General features: G+C 42.5%; 5 non-coding genes across 5 annotated transcripts; all 5 read left to right on the forward strand.

The window, feature by feature from the left end:
* The first annotated feature begins 1124 nt into the window (after positions 1–1124).
* Positions 1125–1196, forward strand: trnaq-cug (transfer RNA glutamine (anticodon CUG)). Its single transcript has one exon. It is a non-coding gene; the product is annotated as a tRNA-Gln (tRNA).
* A 618-nt stretch (positions 1197–1814) lies between these two features.
* trnaq-cug (transfer RNA glutamine (anticodon CUG)) lies at positions 1815–1886 on the forward strand. Its single transcript has one exon. It is a non-coding gene; the product is annotated as a tRNA-Gln (tRNA).
* Positions 1887–4289: 2403 nt separating this feature from the next.
* trnaq-cug (transfer RNA glutamine (anticodon CUG)) lies at positions 4290–4361 on the forward strand. The gene has a single exon. It is a non-coding gene; the product is annotated as a tRNA-Gln (tRNA).
* A 14128-nt stretch (positions 4362–18489) lies between these two features.
* trnaq-cug (transfer RNA glutamine (anticodon CUG)) lies at positions 18490–18561 on the forward strand. The gene has a single exon. It is a non-coding gene; the product is annotated as a tRNA-Gln (tRNA).
* A 432-nt stretch (positions 18562–18993) lies between these two features.
* On the forward strand, positions 18994–19065 carry trnap-agg (transfer RNA proline (anticodon AGG)). Its single transcript has one exon. It is a non-coding gene; the product is annotated as a tRNA-Pro (tRNA).
* Positions 19066–19747: the final 682 nt, after the last annotated feature.

Genomic DNA, 19747 nt, shown 5'->3' on the forward strand with positions numbered 1-19747 from the left:
TTATTAAATTATATCATTTTTAGTATATAAAAAAAGTAATATAATTAAGTAATGGTCAGCATTTAATATTATTTTGTTTAAGTTTTGGGGTGGGCTAACAATGCAATTCATTCTGAGGTAATATTAATTTTTTATGAGCGATACTTGCATTTTTCGAGTATAAAGTCAACAGTTTCTCCAAAGGAGAAGCGGCCCGTCTCTTTGTGCACTGCAGACAGTAAACGCAGAGGAAAACTGTTCTAGGTTGTGCTGTCGAGTTACTGATGTTATGAAGTGTTAGTGCACCTGTCGCTCATATAATTTAAACTTATAAACGTATTACATAAAGATCATGGAAAGATACTAGTTGTATCTAACAATGAACAATCATAATGACAAAACAGAAAACATAAAGATCATTGGTTTGTGTACATCATAATATGATATTTATACACAGGAAAAAAGAACAATAACAAGGCTAAATATCTTTAAATATAAATAGTTCTTCATAATACATTAAAAAATAGTTTTGTTGTTATTGTCTGAGGGATGAAACGAGAGGTAAATTCATCAAGAAAAGAGGAAAACTTGAAGGAGAAACTTTTTGGGTATAAAATAAAGAAATTAACAACATATTCAAGAGATAACGATTTTGGGGTTTCTTAAAAAATCGTTATAAGGAACTGTGGGTCACATTAGAAGGGTTTAAAATATAACAACTTAAATCAACCCTAAATGTATTCACAAAATAAATTGGCAGCTGTTTCTTCAACAATACCACAAAATGAGCAAGTTTCATCAATATCAAGATATTTACAGATAGATGAATTAAACGTGTCGTTCATCTTTTAAGTTGTTGCGCTTGTGATAACGTGTCGTAGGTCACATGATAACGTCAACATGGCGGATGATGTCCGGAATCCGGATCGCATTCATACTCAACGAGATTTGGCTATAAAGTACCTACTCTATTAGCGCTCGTTAAGTAAGTACTCATTGAAATTAAGTACCTACTCATTGAGTATGCGGTTTGGAACGCAGCCATGGGCTTAAAAAGCAAAGGCTTCATTTGCTCCTTGCTATCGTGCTTTTGGACTCAATGACTTAAATCTCCGCTGCTTATGGGAAAAGTTGACACACGCCAAGGTTCCATGGTGTAATGGTTTGCACTCTGGGCTCTGAATCCAGCGATCCGAGTTCAAATCTCGGTGGGACCTGCTTTTGCCAGGAATGTGTGCAGTACCTCGTTCGAAAAAACTTTTTCGGCAGCACTGAGCCGCAAGAGCTCATCTAGGTAGTGCCCCTTGAAGGGGGGCGTAAAAAGGATGGACAGCACTGGCGAATGCAGGCTTCGATCCCGCTACCTCTCGCATGCTAAGCGAGCGCTCTACCATTTGAGGTAATTCCCCTCGATGACGGAGAGAAGGTGTCCATCGCTCTCAAAGACAAAGACGAGACGCAATCTCTAGCACGTGTGCAGGTGCTGCAGCGTGATTTCCAATGACCACAAAAAAACAGGCCGCATTTCCTCTGTGCTGGCAACTTTGCACTGGCTACCTTTTAATTGTAGATTTAATCAAAAAATTGCGCTTTGAATCCAGCGATCCGAGTTCAAATCTCGGTGGAACCTTTTTAGGTTCTTTGCGGAAGGGAGGGAAAAAACAGAGGTGATGCGCAACTGCTGACGTGGCGGTGAAATTGGCACTCTCAAACCGAGTCGGAATTGGGGAAACATGGGCTTAAAAAGCAAAGGCTTCATTTGCTCCTTGCTATCGTGCTTCTTGACTCAATGACTTAAATCTCTGATGCTCATGGGAAAAGTTGACACACGCCAAGGTTCCATGGTGTAATGGTTAGCACTCTGGGCTCTGAATCCAGCGATCCGAGTTCAAATCTCGGTGGGACCTGCTTTTGCCAGGAATGTGTGCAGTACCTCGTTCGAAAAAACTTTTTCGGCAGCACTGAGCCGCAAGAGCTCATCTAGGTAGTGCCCCTTGAAGGGGGGCGTAAAAAGGATGGACAGCACTGTAGAATGCAGGCATCGATCCCGCTACCTCTCGCTTGCGCCTACTGCTTCCTACCGATTGAGCCAAAGTAAGCCCAAAGTAAGCCCACGTGAGCCAATCGTGTTTCTCTGCTGTGGCTTACTTTTGACCAATCACGTTCTCTCCTGTGGCTTACTTTTGACCAATCGTGTTTCTCTCCTGTGGCTTACTTTTGACCAATCGCCTTTCTCTCCTGTGGCTTACTTTTGACCAATCGCGTTTCTCTCCTGGCTCTGCTCCTGTGGCTTACTTTTGACCAATCGGCGACCGCTATTATTATCGTCATCTTTGCAATCTTTGCAACAGGTAAGTCTATTCTTCACGACTGTATAATCGATCATTATTTATTCATAAACAGTGTTTGTTTTTAGACAATTAAACATGCCAATAAAGCTAGCTAGCGTGTAATAGCACACGTTTTCTTCTGTACATGAGAACCTGCAACTTTACCATGATATACAGTAAAAAACATGCCACTACTGTCAAGATAATTAGCCGACCGCTAATTAAGCTACATCCTCCTTAAACTATTTTTTTGTTGTTGTTAATTTAGTATTTTTTGTGTCATTCATTACATTATTTTGACCACAAGAAGATTTTTACTAAAATCTTTAAAAAAAAAAGTTTAATTCATATATGTTATACTATACTATGTTATACACCAGTATACATATTTATGTTATCTTTTTAAATACTATGTTATACATATTTAAAAAGACATGAATAGGCAAAAACAAGTGTTTTTTTGTTTCAACAAATGATTCTCAACTATGTTATAAAAGATATACCAAAACGATTTGATATACCATTTTAAGTTTTAGATCTGTTTGATGATCATATTATTATGAATTGTCATAAACGCCTTTATGTTATATTTGGTGTTTCTTAGTAATCTCTGCCACAAAAGCTAAACAAAACAAAACGATTTAAGCATGGCATGATACCAGCAAGATTGTACCAAGAAGTGTTATTTGTTTTCTTATTAATAAGTTCATCACACTATTTACAATTTGTACACAAGGCAATTCAAAGTGATTCACAGTTGTATAAAAAACAATAATGCTTATGCTCATAATAATAATAATAATATTCATTAATTATTATAATATTATAATAATTAATTACATAAAAAAGAAATGCTGTAGTAAAATACTTTCAGTTGGAATATGACAGCTATGTAACGTTCTGTTTATGCCTGTGTCCTTTCAGATTATGTATGCATACCCGGTTTTACGAAGAACCTCTGAGGGTCGACTCCTTATGGGGCCAACTGAGGAGGCCAATAGGAGGAAGATCGTGTTGGCAGGGAGGGCCAGGTGTAAGGAGGAGGTCCTGGCTGAGGCCACTGCCTTTTTGAGGAAGAATGGAGGGAATCCTGGAGACCAGTTCCTGGTTCTGGCTCACTGCAAGATCCAGTTTGGGAAACACCAGGGTCAGAGGTTCCTGTGGCTGCTGGAGAACTCACTGGGGTATGCCTGCTATCTGGTCAGCAGCATTTTGGGGGAGGAGGAGAGGGACAACCCGCTGTCGGACAACAAACACCTGTTCCTCAGATACACCTCGCAGATCAGGGAGGTAGGCGAGGCTGTAGAGGTGTATCAGAAAAAAACAGGCCATGCTGCAGGAGGCCCAGAGGACAGGAGACTCTGGATGTCTGATGGTGGAGTTTCGGGATTCTAAGGGTAGGTCCATGAAGGAGGTGTATGAGGACCCAAGCAAGGAGGCCCAGGCTCTCATCACCTACCTGAAGAAGGCAAAGGCCAGGCCTAACACCAATATGGCCCTTTTCAAAGCATACGTGCTGAAGAGGCAGGCTCTAGCCCACGTGCCCACCACCACTGTGCCCACTGCATCTGTCCTCACTGCTGCTGTGCCCACTGCCACTGTGTCTGTTCCTCCTCCACCTACTGCCACTAAGAACAGGCCACTGCTGGCGACCAATGTGAAGGCCCTGTTGGCGTGGGGGAAGCATTTATTTGCTTCACAGCTGGCACAAAAGATTTTGTCTCCAGCCAAACCCTCTAAGTGGGTAAGTTTTTTTCTTTTTTCTCCAGCCACTGCAGGCTCGAGAGGCCCTGCTCCTGCCCCGGCTCGTGCTACTGCCCCTGCTCCTATGAATTGGGGAAACATGGCCTTAAAAAGCAAAGGCTTCATTTGCCCTTGCTATCGTGCTTCTGGACTCAATGACTTAAATCCTTGCTATCGTGCTTCTGGACTCAATGAGTTAAATCTCTGCTGCTCATGGGAAAAGTTGACACACGCCAAGGTTCCATGGTGTAATGGTTAGCACTCTGGGCTCTGAATCCAGCGATCTGAGTTCAAATCTCGGTGGGACCTGCTTTTGCCAGGAATGTGTGCAGTACCTCGTTCGAAAAAACTTTTTCGGCAGCACTGAGCCGCAAGAGCTCATCTAGGTAGTGCCCCTTGAAGGGGGGCGTAAAAAGGATGGACAGCACTGGAGAATGCAGGCATCGATCCCACTACCTCTCGCTTGCGCCTACTGCTTCCTACCGATTGAGCCAAAGTAAGCCCAAAGTAAGCCCACGTGAGCCAATCGTGTTTCTCTGCTGTGGCTTACTTTTGACCAATCGCGTTCTCTCCTGTGGCTTACTTTTGACCAATCGTGTTTCTCTCCTGTGGCTTACTTTTGACCAATCGCCTTTCTCTCCTGTGGCTTACTTTTGACCAATCGCGTTTCTCTCCTGGCTCTGCTCCTGTGGCTTACTTTTGACCAATCGTCGACCGCTATTATTAGGCAAGGCAAGGCAAGTTTATTTATATAGCACATTTCATACACAATGGTAATTCAAAGTGCTTTACATAGAAGAAATTAAAATAATCAAAAGAAATCAGAATAATTAAAACAGTTTGGAATAAAAGATAAAATACAGAAATAATCAAATGAAATCAGAATAATTAAAACATAAAATAAAATACAGTGCAAACAGTCGGACGAACAGTGGCACAGTGCTCATTCAGTAAATGCACAGTTAAACAGATGTGTTTTGAGTCTGGATTTGAATGTGACTACTGTAGGAGCACATCTGATCTCTTCTGGAAGCTGGTTCCAGCTGCGGCTGGCATAGTAGCTAAAAGCAGACTCGCCATGCTTAGAGTGAACCCTTGGTATTTCTAGCCGATGTGATCCTAATGATCTGAGTGATCTGTTGGGTTTATATTCACTGAGCATATCTGCAATGTATTGAGGTCCTAGGCCATTGAATGATTTATATACCAGTAATAATACTTTAAAATCAATCCTAAATGTAACTGGCAGCCAGTGTAAAGACCTGAGGACTGGTGTGATGTGTTCATATTTTCTGGTTCTGCTCAGAATCCTAGCAGCAGCGTTCTGTATGAGCTGCAACTGTCTTATGGTCTTTTTGGGAAGGCCAGTGAGAAGTCCATTACAATAATCCACCCTACTGGTGATGACAGCATGCACAAGTTTTTCTAAGTCTTGACTGGAAACAAAGCATCTAAATCTTGCAATATTTTTCAGGTGATAATATGCTGATTTAGTTATTGCTTTGACATGACTACTGAAACTAAGGTCTGACTCTAGAGACACACCTAGATTCCTGACTTGATTTTTAGTTGTTTGACCCCTAGACTGAAGGTATGCGTTCACCTTGAGAACTTCATCTTTGTTTCCAAACGCAATGACTTCAGTTTTGTCTTTGTTTAACTGAAGAAAGTTTTGGCACATCCAATTGTTTACTTCATCAATGCATTGGCAAAGGGAGTCAATGGGGCTGTAATCGTTAGGCGATAGGGATAAGTAGAGCTGTGTGTCGTCTGCATAGCTATGGTAAGCGATTTGGTTCTTTCTCATTATTTGGCTCATTGGGAGCATGTACAGGTTGAATAGGAGTGGCGCAAGAATTCAGCCTTGAGGGACTCCGCATGTCATGGATGTCCACTCAGACTTATGGTCTCCAATACTCACATAATAACCTCTGCCTCCTAAGTATGACCTGAACCATTTTAGGACTATCCCAGAAAGCCCGACCCAGTTTTCCAGCCTGTCAAGAAGTATTTTGTGATCGACAGTGTCAAATGCAGCACTGAGGTTGAGTAGTACCAGCACTGATAATTTGCCTGTATCAGTATTTAAGCGAATATCAATTATTATCTTTATGAGCGCGGTCTCTGTACTGTGGTGCGGTCGGAAACCAGATTGAAAATGGTCAAAGTATCCATTCGAGCTTAAGAATTTGTTCAGCTGATTGAAGACAACTTTTTCAATGATCTTGCCTTTGAAAGTAAGATTTGATATCGGTCTATAGTTGTTTAATATGGTCTTATCCAGATTGCTCTTTTTCAGGAGGGGCTTGACGACAGCAGTTTTCAGGGAGGTCGGAAAACTCCCAGAGAGAAGTGAGGCATTTACCACTTCCAGGAGATCTGCTTCTAAGCTGTGTAACACATTTTTGAAAAAAGATGTGGGAAGTGCGTCAAGGGCGCAGGTTGATGTTTTTAGTTGCTGTACGGTTTCTTCCAAAATTTTGCCATCAATTTCTTCGAAATCAGACATAGTGGCTACTTTCTCGTGCTGTTGTCTGATCTGCCTGACCCCAGCGCAACTCAAGGATGAGCTGATCACCTTTCTGATATTATTGATTTTCTCAGAGAAGAAAGAAGTAAACTCACTGCACTTTCTCACTGAGAGCATTTCACTGGGAATCTGGCTTGGGGGGGTTGTCAGTCTCTCTACAGTAGCAAAAAGAGTGCGCGTGTTGTTTATATTGCTGTTTATAATATTCGAGAAAAAAGTCTGTCTAGCTTTGCTTAGTTCCTTATTGAAAGCATGGATGCTGTCTTTGTAGATGTTATAATGGACTACAAGTTTTGTCTTCCGCCACATGCGCTCTGCTTTTCTGCATTGTCTTTTCATATTTTGCACTGCTGTTGAGTTTCTCCAAGGTGCTTTTTGTCTGCCACTCTTCTTCCTGACTTTCACAGGAGCAATATCATCAATTACACTCTTAACTTTTGAGTTAAAAGAATCAAGGAGAAAATCAACAGAGTCAGCAGATATGCTTGGTGTTAAAGATATAGCCTTCATAAATAGTACAGTAGTGTTCTCATTTAAGCATCTCTTCTTGACAGACACAGATCTAGCTTCAATGGCAGGAGAGATCAATATATCAAAGAAAACACAAAAATGATCAGACAGTGCTACATCCTTAATAACAATTGATGAAATGTTTAGACCCTTACTGATAAGTAAATCTAGAGTGTGTCCACGATTATGTGTGGCTCCATGTACATGCTGAGTCAGATCAAAAGTTTTTAAAACAGTTTTGATTTCTTTTGCCATATTGTTTTCTGCATTATCTATGTGAATGTTAAAATCTCCAGCAATGGCAAAGCAGTCAAACTCTGAGGAAGTTGTTGATAACAGTTCTGTTAAGTTCTCAGCAAAAGCTGGAGAGTATTTTGGAGGCCTGTAAACAATGATAAGTAAAATGCGTGGAGCACCTTTTAACACAATACCGAGATACTCGAAAGACGGGTAATTCCCAAATGATATTTGCTTACATTGATAGACATCTTTATAAAGAGCAGCTAAACCTCCGCCTCTTCTGACAGCTCTGCAGACACTCATAAAAGTAAAGTTAGGAGGGGCTGTTTCATTGAGGACTGTTGCACTGCAACTTTCTTCTAGCCAAGTTTCATTTAGCAACATAAAATCCAGGTTGTATGTGGTTATTAAGTCATTGACTAAAAGTGATTTATTTTTAAGCGAGCGGATGTTTAAAAGTGCTAACTTTACAGTCTTACTTTTTGTCCCCACAGCAATCTTGGTATGTCGTGTAATAAGCACCATATTAGATGGGTTTGCTGTACGGTTTTGAAGGCCTTAGACTTTCTATCATGTAATCGAACAGCAATAGAAAAAGATACAGGCACACTGGGTTCCCGCTTGTTCTGTAAACATTTGAGAAAGTTATTGTTATCATAGCGGGGACCCGGCACATATAACTGAGAGCTGGTATCAGTTATTTTTGGTTCACCTCGAGCCGCTGGAGGAGGGTGTGGGCCCTGGCGCTGTGGCAGAGGCCAAAGAGCTCTCACAGGAGGAGGGGGAGGGCGAGCTGGGCCCGCAGGCTTTGGTGGTTGTGGGGCCTGGCGTTTTTTGGTTGGTATCTGGGGGCTCGCAGCAAAAGAGCGGGATAGTCTAGTTCCAGCATGCACCAGTTGTTCCATTTTCTCTGAGAAGCACAGAAGTGGAGATGCTGGAGAGAGTGATAATGTTTCCGGTGAGAGGGATTTTTGCTCTGGTGTTATTGGAGGCTGTAATATGCTGTCCTGGTTTCCCTGGCTGTTTTCCAGAAAGTCGTCTATGGGTGCTGTATCTTGGAGCAGTGCTGGTATGTCACAGTCTGTCTGTGTTGAGCTCTGTGGGCAGGGCTCAGCTGAGATTGTGTCCGTGAGTAGAGGTTGTTGTGGCTGAGTGGTGTTATCACTGTCCTTGTGTGATGTGTCAACCGCATGTCCATTCAGGTGCTGAAGTGAAATCCTGTGGTCATTCATACTGTATCCAGGTGTGTGTGTGCCATTCAGGTTGAGTGGATTGGCACACATTGCAGAAGGATGACGGAGGGAGAAGTAGATATTGTCCTTTAGCACTCTTGAACCAAGTTTGTTTGGGTGGTGGCCATCCTGTTGAAACAGTTGCCTCTGACTCCAGAAAAGATTGAAGTTGTCAGTAAAGTTCACTCCTTTTATATTGCAGGTTTTTTGCAGCCATGTATTAAGCCCAAGCAACCGTGAAAACCTGTTTGTTCCTCTTGCTGGGAGTGGTCCACTGATGAATGTTTGAACTTTCAGTCTTTTAAGTGTTTCAAAAAGTTCATTGAAATCCTTTTTAAGAAGTTCCGACTGCTCTTTATGAATATCATTCTTCCCCACATGAATGATGAGTCGATTTGCAGTCTTATGTTTCATCAGAATGTTCTGAAGTTCCCTGTTTACATCAGAAGTTGTTGCTTGTGGAAGGCAGCACGTTGTTGTATCCCTGCTATTAATGTTTCTGATTACGGAGTCGCCCACTATCAGAGTCCTGGGCTCGGCTGCACTGTGAGCTGAGTGCCGCTGTCTGCTCGACCTTGAGCCCCAGTTAGCATCAGTGTTAGCTACTGGCTGATTCTGTCTGTGTGCGATCACATTCATCAAATTTGGGGATTCCTCATTCATTAATACTTCAAATCTGTTCTCAAGATGTATAGGCGGTGGTAGGAGACCAGTGTTTGCAGTCCTTGTCAGAGCCGTATCTGGGGTAGAGGATGCTACTGCAGTAATATGTGATGCTCGTGACAATCTGATGTCTCGAGTGCCTTTGGGTCTCGCACCCTGTTTGTGCCATCGATTAGTAAAACGATCGGCTTGTTTCTCTACACTCAGTATGGCCTGTCGAGAAGCACTAGATTCATGGGACTCACCGGCTGTATGCTGAGGACGTCCATGACGGAGCTCTGTTGTGTGTTCCGTCTGGTTTGGTGGTCCCGCAATTAACTTTGTTTCAAGAATTGCAATCCTTTGTAAAAGTCTGTGGCAGTTGGAGCAGCAAGTAGATTCCAGAGGAGGCATTTTCGTATCCTTATGAATGTAGGCAGTTGTGTTTTCTCTTCCCCGGAATGTAAGCTTTCAGTGGGAGGCTGGTCGAATACAATAATTCTGCTTTTTTTTGTAGTAATCCAAGCGTTTGAGCACTGTGCTGAAGTTAAAATTAGGTGATAAAAGGAGATAAAATATAGAAATATAAAAGCGATAGAGCAAAGCGCGGAGCAGTAAGCGAGAGCGTCCGAACAGTAGCTGAGCAGGAAGTAGTCGTCATCAGTAGTAATTATCGTCATCTTTGCAACAGGTAAGTCTATTCTTCACGACTGTATAATCGATCATTATCTATTCATAAACAGTGTTTGTTTTTAGACAATTAAACATGCCAATAAAGCTAGCTAGCGTGTAATAGCACACGTTTTCTTCTGTACATGTGAACCTGCAACTTTACCATGATATACAGTAAAAAACATGCCACTACTGTCAAGATAATTAGCCGACCGCTAATTAAGCTATATCCTCCATAAACCATTTTTTGTTGTTGTTAATTTAGTATTTTTTTGTGTCGATTTGACATATGCTGTCATTTGAATATGACAGCTATGTAACGTTCTGTTTATGCCTGTGTCCTTTCAGATTATGTATGCATACCCGGTTTTATGAAGAACCTCTGAGGGTCGACTCCTTCGTGTTGGCAGGGAGGGCCAGGTGTAAGGAGGAGGTCCTGGCTGAGGCCACTGCCTTTGTGAGGCAGAATGGAGGGAATCCTGGAGACCAGTTCTTGGTTCTGGCTCACTGCAAGATCCAGTTTGGGAAACACCAGGGTCAGAGGTTCCTGTGGCTGCTGGAGAACTCACTGGGGTATGCTTGCTATCTGGTCAGCAGCATTTTGGGGGAGGAGGAGAGGGACAACCCCCTGTCGGACAACAAACACCTGTTCCTCAGATACACCTCGCAGATCAGGGAAGTAGGCGAGGCTGTGGAGGTGTATCAGAAAAAACAGGCCATGCTGCAGGAGGCCCAGAGGACAGGAGACTCTGGATGTCTGATGGTGGAGTTTGGGGATTTTAAGGGTAGGTCAATGAAGGAGGTGTATGAGGACCCAAGCAAGGAGGCCCAGGCTCTCATCACCTACCTGAAGAAGGCAAAGGCCAGGCCTAACACCAATATGGCCCTTTTCAAAGCACACGTGCTGAAGAGGCAGGCTCCAGCCCACGTGCCCACCACCACTGTGCCCACTGCATCTGTCCTCACTGCTGCTGTGCCCACTGCCACTGTGTCTGTTCCTCCTCCACCTACTGCCACTAAGAACAGGCCACTGCTGGCGACCAATGTGAAGGCCCTGTTGGCGCGGGGGAAGCATTTATTTGCTTCACAGCTGGCAAAAAAGATTTTGTCTCCAGCCAAACCCTGTAAGTGAATTGCAAGCTTTAAAATCATTACAGTATATATTATGCAGTATATATGTCTAACGAAAATACGTGTTCAACAGCTGCAGGACCACGTGTACATCCTGCGTCTGAGTCCGCAGCCCGGAGACAGCTCTTTACATGTGGTGAGTATCACTTAACGCATACAAGTGTGTTGGTGACATGTGCTTAGTGTTTTATGTTATTTTACAGACTCTGCTGCTACGGATTTTAGGAGGAAGATGACCTGGAGATGGCAACTGTAGCCTCGCAAGCTGAGGAACAACTTCCTCAAGGTATGTAAATCTTAAACAATATTTTACAAACAATTACAAATAAAACAAAACAGTATTTTTTAAATGACATATTATTTTATTTCACAACATAGAGGAATTGCACTTCTCAGGTGTCAATCTACATTCACTCTTTGAGTGAACATCCTCAAAGGAAAAAAGATAATTTAAAGGTGTATGTAAAAGGTTTTATTTCATTTTTTATCGTAATCACTGAGTAAAGCTCATTCTTGTCATCTCACACTTCCCCCACTCCCCTTGGAATAAGTGGCTGTTGTAGTGTTTGGTCTGCTTCGCTTCACACTTGGCTGATCCCATCTTTTTTTCTTCTTGTATTTCTTCTAATGGTGCTTGGATGAAAAACAGGATGATTTTCACTGCTTCCTTCCATCTTTTCATCATCATGTCATCTCTCTACTAATCATACATGCTTTGCAGTAAACCTTGTAATCGCAGTAGCTGTCCAGCAGAGCTGAGAAAGTCATGCAGTGAAAGTCTAAAACAATAAGATAATTTTGTTGTGTTTTTTTACGCTCCAGGCACTGCAGGCTCGAGAGGCCCTGCTCCTGCCCCGGCTCGTGCTACTGCCCCTGCTCCTGCCCCTTATCCTGCTCCCCCAGCATTGTGGACCCCTGGCCAGGTGTCCCAGTCGCCTGCAGAGCTTCCGGTCCACTGGAAAGAGCAACTCCCATCTTTCCAGCAAGGTCTTCAACCCCTGTCCCTCTGCACCAGGACCATCCTCACTACAGCCACCCACAGGACTGCAGCGCCCAGCCCAGCCTCCTCTGCAGTCTCCTCCTCTGCGCCCTGCCCAGCCTCCTCTGCAGTCTCCTCCTCTGCGGCCTGCCCAGCCTCCTCTGCAGTCTCCTCCTCTGCGCCCTGCCCAGCCTACTCTGCAGTCTCCTCCTCTGCGCCCTGTTCAGCCTTCTCTGCAGTCTCCTCCACAGCCTTCTGTCCAGCCAAGTGCTGCCTCTGCTCCTGCAACATCAACTGGGTCCAGTGTTGCAGACCAGGCTCCTGTAAGTAAGCTTCTCATTATTCGTGTGCAGGTGCTGCAGCGTGATTTCCAATGACCACAAAAAAAGAGGCCGCATTTCCTCTGTGCTGGAAACTTTGCACTGGCTACCTTTTACTTCAACTCTGCAGCATATTTTGAATTTTTTAGAGAATTAGGAATATATGACTTTAAAAGAGCGTCCTGCCCACATACATTGGAGTAAATGGATAAAAATGGTCTCATTTTACAGAAGACACTCTAAATTTTAACACAGTGGTGAAATATTGCATATATTTTATTGTATTTATTCACAATGTTTTGATAAATACATAAAAAATCTAATTTTTTTATACTTTTTTTTAATACTTTTTTTTAAAAAATCTGTAACTTTGGACCTGTTTTGTCTATGTCTCTTCGGAAAATTTCTTTCGATTCCACTAGATGGCAGTAAACAGGGGCAAAAAGAATTTTTTTGATAACTCATTGTACTGAAAAGTTATTGAGATTTATCTGAAAGGAGTCACAAGTGTACTTTTACAGTATCCATTTTTGATTACTAAAAGAATTGGGCATACTTGACTTTAAAATGGTGTCCTACACGCATACATTGGCGTAAATGGATGAAAATGGTCTCATTTGATAAAAATCACTCTAAATTTTAACACGGTGGTAGAATATTGCATATATTTTATTGTATTTATTCACAATTTTATGATAAATAGGGACAAAAAGTCAGATTTAGATTTTTTAATTTAGATTTTTAAATTTAGTTTTTAGTTGAGAGTCTGTAATTTAGGATCTGTTTGGTTTATTTACCTTCAGAAAGTTTCTTTAGATTCCACTAGGTGGCTGTAAACAGGGACAAAAAGAATTTTTTTGATAACTCATTGTACTGAAAAGTTATTGAGATTTATCTGAAAGGAGTCACTGGCGTCTCCAAATGTACTTTTGAAGTCTCCATTTTTTACTGCTAAAAGAATTGGGCGTACCTGACTTTAAAATGGTGTCCTACACGCATACATTGGAGTAAATGGATGAAAATGGTCTCATTTGATAAAAAAACGCTCTAAATTTTAACATAATGGTAGAATATTGCATATATTGTATTGTATTTATTCACAATTTTATGATAAATAAGGACAAAAAGTTACGATTTTGATTGATTTTTAAATTTAGTTTTTAGTTGAGAGTCTGTAATTTAGGATCTGTTTGGTTTATTTACCTTCAGAAAGTTTCTTTAGATTCCACTAGGTGGCTGTAAACAGGGACAAAAAGAATTTTTTTGATAACTCATTGTACTGAAAAGTTATTGAGATTTATCTGAAAGGAGTCACTGGCGTCTCCAAATGTACTTTTGAAGTCTCCATTTTTTACTGCTAAAAGAATTGGGCGTACCTGACTTTAAAATGGTGTCCTACACGCATACATTGGAGTAAATGGATGAAAATGGTCTCATTTGATAAAAAACACTCTAAATTTTAACACAGTGGTAGAATATTGCATATATTGTATTGTATTTATTCATAATTTTATGATAAATAAGGACAAAAAGTCAGATTTTTATTGATTTTTAAATTTAGTTTTTAGTTTTGAATCTGTATTTTAGGATCTGTTTGGTTTATTCACCTTCAGAAAGTTTCTTTTGAATCCACTATGTGGCAGCGAATATATAAAAAAAGAATTATCTTTCTATCACCTTCTTATCAAAAGTTATTGAGCTTGAATTGAAGGGAGGCAAAGTCTCCACGTTTACTCCAAAAACTCAAATGATTGCACTCATTACAAAATCAGGCTTATCTGTAAAATACTATTTTTACCATGCTACACTTAACAAGAGAATAAACACTTTAATCACCTAACTTAACCCATGTCATGTAATATATTAGCAAAATGAGTGAGGTATGAGAAAGTAGCAGTTTTCGTATTTTATTATACACAAAGATAAACCAAAATTAGCAAAAACACAACAGAAAGATAGACAGGCCCAACTTGTAGTTTTTTTTATTATTGCAATCGTGCAATAATTATATAATGCTTATAATTTAGAGTGTCCATCAGTGTGCCATTTTCTGAAACAGTTGTGGAAGTTCCTCAACACACGATGAGGAAGCGGGCGCCTCTGGGGCATCTGGGGTGCTGGACTGTCCGGCCAGCTCAGACACAAGTCTCTCTCTAAATTCCTTCTGGGTGAGAGGACTTTTGTTCTGAGATTTGCAGAGGTTCTGGTGAAGAATGAAACCGTTTACCACCGCAATGTCAACAAAATGAAAAAAAAAAGTCTTGTACCATTTTGTGGTTTTGTGCAGGACATTGTAGTACCCAATGAGGGCATCTGACAGGTCCACACCTCCCATGTGTTTGTTGTAGTCTTTGACTGCCGCTGGAATCGGGACTCTCTGCCTTTCCCATACACCCTCGGGATTCTTAACACGCCTGAGGACTTCGTCACCTTCATATGCCTTGTGCATTGTGGAACACATTGTCACCTCTCGTGTGTCCATCCACTTCACAAACAGAAGCTTCCCATCTCGGAGCCATCGGATGGTTCCCCTTTGGGCTCGGCGGCTGATGTCATTTACCTTAGTCTTGGGGAAGCCACGCCGGTTGGTGCGTATGGTGCCACATGCTAGAGTCTTCTTTGAGAGCAAGTCCAAAAAAAGGCATGGGCTCGTGTAGAAATTGTCCATGAATAACTGGTAGCCTTTGCCGAGAAGTGACAAATCCAGGAGCTGCATGACAGAATCGTAACTGAGCCCTTTTCCAGTGGCCGAGGAAGACTTGCCTTCATAGACGAAGAAGTTCCATGTGTAACCACAGGCAGAATCAGCCAGCACGTAGAGTTTGTAGCCCCACTTGGTTGGTTTGGCTTTCATATACTGCTTGATGCCGATTCGCGCCCTTGAAGCCACCATCCTCTCGTCCACTGCTAGCTGTCTGTCTGGATGGAAATAGGTTTTGCATGCCACGACGATGTCGTTGTACAGGGGCTTGATCTTGAAAAGTCTGTCGTAGGCTTCAGTCCCCTTTTTTCGGGAGTTTTCTCGATCATCCTCAGGATCACAAAGATGCAGGTTCCAAGAAATGGCCTGAAATCTGGACCTGGACATGACAGATTTTGGGAAGGGTAAGCTGTAAATTTCTTGACCAGACCAGTAATCAACGATGTTCTTTGCACCGAGGAGCCCCATGTAGATGACAAGTGCCATGTACGAATAAAGTTCATGTGCAACCAAAGGCAACCAAAGGAAACGTTTTCCAGCCTCCGACCTCTTTTGTGCAAAGCTGTTGGTGTTGTTCACAATGGTTTCCACCACAGAGCTTGAGAAGAAGAGCTGGAAGAGCTGCAACGGGGAATAGATCCTGTCCATTACAAGCTGCGCTCCTGGGTTTCTCTTTGGAAGGAAATTTGGTAGCGCTGGAACCTCATCCTCCAGACTGCAGTCATTCCACCTTTCTGTGCCACCATCCTCTGACATCACACTTGCTGACCTTTTCATCCCACGTACAGATGGAGCCCTCCCTCTGGTCTGCATGCTAGGAGTTCCACCTCTCCGTGGCTGCCTCACAGAATCACCAACAGATAGTGTGGGGGTCTTGGAGGTGTGGGGTGGGACAACCTCCTTGCTGCTAGTGCATGGCAGATCTGGCTGCCACTCATCACCACTGTCCAGACTGCAAAACAAAACAAATGTATAAATAAACAGTGTATTCAGAAATGCATGCTAGTATTACACACACAAAAATAATTCACATATGCACACAACGGATTCAAAATAATAATTCGCATATCCACATAGGATGCACAAATACATGTGCACAAAAATAAAAGGAGCACAACTCGTGCATGCACCACATCAAATATGAATATGACTGAAACATGTAAAATGCATTTCATGTATAGATAATATATTATATATACAGCTTTGGTGCATTTGCGTTTTGACACATATACACAATTTAATTGATGAACAAATATGTGCATGCATGTTCGTTTTAGTGGCTATGTGTGCTAAAATGTTACATGCAGATTTATTTTCCAGGCATTTATTCATCAATTGAACTGAAACCTGCATGCATCAATGAAACTGATGAGCAACACCTGGAAATATTGCATGCAACCATTGAAATTGATGAATAGCACGTGGAATAGCAAGCGCAAAACTACAATTTGCAACAAAGAAAAAACTTCTTAGCACGTGTGCACCAAACAGCTTAGCAAAGCCTCCCAAGCATATTTGAACTATGGCATGAATATATCCATGGTTATGCTCGTTTATTATTGTATGCATATGTTTTTGGGTGCAAAATGAATATCAAATATACATGCACAAACATTTACGCGACAAAAACAAAAGAAAGAAAAAGAGCACATGCGTTAGCAAAACCACCCATGCAAACGCGTGCGTTTTTGAATTAGAGCGCGCATGGTTTGCAACATTTCTCGATCTCTAATGCATGCATATTTTAAACAATTGTTGCATGCATTCGTTCATGAAATAAAAAAATATAACGTTTATAAGTTTGAATGTGTACTTACTCAAATTCTGGATCCTCTCCTGCTTCATAAGCAGCCTGTCGGACAGAGTCGAAACTTGCATTACTACAAGTCTCAGTGTCGCTCTCTCGATCTAGCTCCGCCAAAACAGCCTCCACACCGACAAAAACTTTTCTTGAAGCCATTGTCCAAAGACAAAACACTCCAAAGCACGCAATAACTCGAAAAACCACTGTCCAAATCACCAAACTATCCCAAACTTTTCTCCTACTCATCTGCGTAGTTCGCTGGCGCCAGCTGAAATTTGAAGATGAAGCCCCGCCTCCTCGTCTTTAGAAGGCAAAATCTCAGCCTCTGAATGGCTTAGAAACATGATCGAGGTGTCTATTGGTAGCTGAGAAGCTCAGCTTTCCTGACGTACGACGCAATATTTGATGACGTCATCAAAAATCACGGCTATCGAAGACAATCAAACCTAAGATTTATCATAGGATTTGCTCTTATCCTGCACCGCATGTTTTGATCTGGACATCGGTGACATATTACAGTGTCATTTGGCCATGCATGCTCGTAGACATGTGAAAATGGTCTCATTTTGAAGAAAACAACCTGAAGAACGAGCTGATATAAATTTTGTGGCTAGTAGCTTCACATAGAGGAAGTGATTCGAACAGGAATATGACTCGTGTGTTTGCTTGTTCAAAAAACTCGATTCCGTTTTCGTGAATCTTTGGATGATAATGTTACTGTAATGTGTTGGATCGGTAAAATAAACTGCACAGTGATATTCTTGAGAGTGAGAGTTTTCATTTGATGTATGATTTGTCTATTTTTGGTCAGTTCATGTGATATAAAAATGAAATTTAATATTATTAATATGAATTTCTCGAGGGTGGGGGTCGTTGCGGGGGTCGAATTCAGACCTTATTATCTTATTCTATGTAATTTAAATACAAAAGTGATGGGGTTGTGATGAAAGCTGAGGTTCTAAGCTTTCCAAAAATACCACATATGTCTAGTTTTGTGCTGCACAACTTAGAGATTTTTTAAAATTATTATGATGATGCAATTTTGGACCCACTCGTGGGTCCGCGGGGGGGCGCAGAGCTGGAGTGTTAATCAAAAAATTGCGCTTTAAGCCATGCAAGCTGAAATGTTTGCAGCCCGGCAGCAGCAGGGAGGATGTATGTTTCGGCTAATTGGTATAGGGGTATGATTCTTGCTTAGGGTGCGAAAGGTCCCGGGTTCAAATCCCGAACGAGCCCATTATTAGGCTTTGCTTTTAATCTCTTCAGCCTGATTAGGGCAACCAGGATATTTATATCCCGGGTTTCGACAGAGGAACCACGTCCGCCTCTTTTAGTCTACCTGATTCCACCTAGCCTCATCGCTATCTGCCTCTCAGACAGCCACCTATCAGGAAGTGTTGGTTCCATGGTGTAATGGTTAGCACTTTGGGCTTTGAATCCAGCGATCCAAGTTCCAATCTCGGTAGAACCTTTTTAGGTTCTTTGCGGAAGGGTGGGAAAAAGCAGAGGTGATGCGCAACTGCTGAAGTGGCAGTGAAATTGGCAATCTCAAACAGAGTCGGAATTGGGGAAACATCGGCTTAAAAAGCAAAGGCTTCATTTGCTCCTTGCTATCGTGCTTTTGGACTCAATGACTTAAATCTCTGTTGCTCATGGGAAAAGTTGACACACCCCAAGGTTCCATAGTGTAATGGTTTGCACTCTGGGCTCTGAATCCAGCGATCCGAGTTCAAATCTCGGTGGGTCCTGCTTTTGCCAGGAATGTGTGCAGTACCTCGTTCGAAAAAACTTTTTCGGCAGCACTGAGCCACAAGAGCTCATCTAGGTAGTGCCCCTTGAAGGGGGGCGTAAAAAGGATGGACAGCACTGGAGAATGCAGGCATCGATCCCGCTACCTCTCGCATGCTAAGCGAGCGCTCTACCATTTGAGCTAATTCCCCTCGATGATGGACAAGAGGTGTCCATCGCTCTCAAAGACAAAGACGAGGCGCGATCCCTAGCACGTGTGCAGGTGCTGCAGCGTGATTTCCAATGACCACAAAAAAGAGGCCGCATTTCCTCTGTGCTGGCAACTTTGCACTGGCTACCTTTTAATTGTAGATTTAATTAAAATATTGCGCTTTAAGCCATGCAAGCTGAAATGTTTTCGGCCCGGCAGCAGCAGGGAGGAAGCATGTTTAGGCTCGTTGGTCTAGGGGTATGATTCTCGCTTAGGGTGCGTGAGGTCCCGGGTTCAAATCCCGGACGAGCCCATTATCAGGCTTTGCTTTTAATCTCTTCAGCCTGATTAGGGCAACCAGGATATTTCTGAGAAATTGGGGATAAAATGAGCCAGAGAGAGGCCGGTTAGCTCAGTTGGTTAGAACTTGGTGCTAATAGTGCCAAGGTCAAGGGTTCGATCCCCGTACGGGCAGCTCAATTTCTCTCTGGGACCTTCGCTCTGCTCTTCTCGAAAATGACTGGCGGTCTCCCAGACATGCCTGCTGACTAAACTGCACAAGTACCTGGCTGAAATAGCTCAGTTGGGAGAGCGTTAGACTGAAGATCTAAAGGTCCCTGGGTCAATCCCGGGTTTCGGCAGAGGAACCACGTCCGCCTCTCTTAGTCGAGGCGGTCCATTGACCAAACGCCATCTCTTATCTACCTGATTCCACCTAGCCTCATCGTTATCTGCCTCTCAGACAGCCAGCTATCAGGGTGTGTTTGTTCCATGGTGTGATGGTTAGCACTCTGGGCTTTGAATCCAGCGATCCAAGTTCAAATCTCGGTCGGACCTGCATTTGCCAGGAATGTGTGCAGTACCTCGTTAGAAAAAACATTTTAGGCAGCACTGAGCCGCAAGAGCTCATCTAGGTAGTGCCCCTTGAAGGGGGGCGTAAAAAGGATGGACAGCACTGGAGAATGCAGGCATCGATCCCGCTACCTCTCGCATGC

This window comes from Siphateles boraxobius, unplaced genomic scaffold (assembly GCF_051911475.1).
Source record: "Siphateles boraxobius isolate OS27281-9 unplaced genomic scaffold, OSU_SipBor_1 19, whole genome shotgun sequence".
Classification (NCBI taxonomy): domain Eukaryota; kingdom Metazoa; phylum Chordata; class Actinopteri; order Cypriniformes; family Leuciscidae; genus Siphateles; species Siphateles boraxobius.